We start from the raw sequence: 2,299 nt of genomic DNA, 5'->3' as shown, positions 1-2,299 counted from the left end.
AAATGAAGTGAATGAAGTGTCCCCAACTAAGCAAGCCAGAGGCGACAGCAGCAAGGAACCAAAACTCCATAATGGAGAAAGGTTGGAATGTCGTTGAATCATTTACTGAGTTAACCAGTATTATTGTTAACTAAATCTAAAAACTGAAACAATTAGAAATCATAATTAAAATAAAGGTGTAATAAAATATAAAAATTAGATGAAAACTTAAGAAAAACTTAAAGGTTTTTAAAAGTTTATAGTTAAATTACAGTAGTAATAATAATAATACAAATTTGATACATTTATATAACATTTTTCTAGGCACTCAAAGCGCTTTACATTGTGAGGGGGATCTCCTCATCCACCACTAGTGTGCAGCATCCACCTGGATGACGCGACGGCAGCCATAGTGCTCCAGAACGCCCACCACACACCAGCTTATTGCTGTAGAGGAGAGAGAGTGTCAGTCAGTAGATATGGGGATGATTAGGAGGCCATGATGGTCAGAGGCCAATGGGCAAATTTGGCCAGGATGCAGAGGTTACACCTCTACTCTTTTCGAAAGACACCCTGGGATTTTTTTATGACCACAGAGAGTCAGGACCTCGGTTTAACGTCTCATCCGAAGGACGGTGCTTTTTAACAGTATAGCTTTCCCGTCACTATACTGGGGCGCTAGGACCCACACAGACCACAGGGTGAGCACCCCCTGCTGGCCTCACTAACACCTCTTCCAGCAGCAACCTAGTTTTATTTAATAATAATAATAATAATAATAATTCATTACATTTATATAGCGCTTTTCTAGGCACTCAAAGCGCTTTACATTGTCAGGGGGTATCTCCTCATTCACCACCAGTGTGCAGCATCCACCTGGATGATGCGATGGCAGCCATAGTGTGCCAGAACGCCCACCACAAACCAGCTTATTGGTGGAGAGGAGTGATGAAGCCAATCAGCAGATATGGGGATTGTTAGGAGGCCATGATAATCAGAGGCCAATGGGTAAATTTGGCCAGGATGCCGAGGTCACACCTCTACTCTTTTCGAAAGACATCCTGGGATTTTTTATGACCACAGAGAGTCAGGACCTCGGTTTAAACGTCTTATTCGAAGGATGGTGCTTTTTGACAGTATAGCGTCCCCGTCACTATACTGGGGCGCTAGGACCCACACAGACCACAGGGTGAGCACCCCCTGCTGGCCTCACTAGCACCTCTTCCAGTTTTCCCAGGAGGTCTCCCATCCAGGTACTGACCAGGCACAACCCTGCTTCAGTGGGTGACCAGGCGAGAGCTGGAGAGTGATAGCTGCTGGCAAGTAGTACAATTACAAAAAAAAACTTAAAGTTATATAAAAAATATTTAACTGCTAAAAATTACAAAAGCAAAAGCATAGCAAAATTATTAAAACTTAAACTATAATATATATATATATATATATATATAAGCTAATTCAAAATATTAAATAATACTATAATAGTATAAAACAGTTCTAAAATAACTTGGGAATTAACAATCTGTTATTGTGGTTAGGGAAAACATATGACTTGCTGAACTGCAAGTTATCATTACTTTCAGTGATGTACATCTCAAAATGAATCGAGATATGCGTACTTAAGGCTCATGAAATTTATCGGTGTCATATAATAATAACTGTTCACATGAAACTGTATTGTAGTATTTTCTCTTTACTGACCTTTCTCTTTCTTTGTTCCTCTTTCTCTTTGTCATTTTCCTTACCATTTCCCATATCCTTTTCAAACTTCTCACTCTTATTCGTTAGATTCTAAAGTCCCTTACTGCAGAGACCTCTGAATTAAAGTTATATTCATTTTTTTCATTGTGTATTGATAGACAGAATGTGTTGATGATCTTCTCTTAGGAGCCAAGAAGGATTGTGTTTGCTAGTTGGAACCCACTGGCCAATCAATGGAAAGAACTGAGCTCTTTTAGATTCATTAAAGATTAATTAAATACCTTATTCTCAAGGTCAATAGCCATTATCATAGCCAAGTGCTCTAGCAGACAACGAGCCTATCTGGTCCTTCACCTATATGTCCAGACAATTACAGTTCAGCCCAGGTCTGATCCAGGGTTCAGGTCAGGGTTCTCCATCATTCCGGCTTTTTCCACAAACTCACCCAGTCCATAGACGTGCTTCCACACAGTTGCCACCATTCGCCCCTCTCTCACCACAGCAGTTCTCCCATCCAGGCCCCGCTCCAACCCGGCGTCAGGCATGGCGCCTCAGGGGCGGGATCACCTGGCCACACGGGAGTCTGCAGGCCGTAGACGGAGCCCAAATGTGCGGTACA

Source organism: Sinocyclocheilus rhinocerous, unplaced genomic scaffold, assembly GCF_001515625.1.
Source record: "Sinocyclocheilus rhinocerous isolate Xijiao unplaced genomic scaffold, SAMN03320098_v1.1 scaffold3807, whole genome shotgun sequence".
NCBI classification, from domain to species: domain Eukaryota; kingdom Metazoa; phylum Chordata; class Actinopteri; order Cypriniformes; family Cyprinidae; genus Sinocyclocheilus; species Sinocyclocheilus rhinocerous.
The sequence above is the reverse complement of the archived record's forward strand: the minus strand, read 5'-3'. Positions refer to the sequence as shown.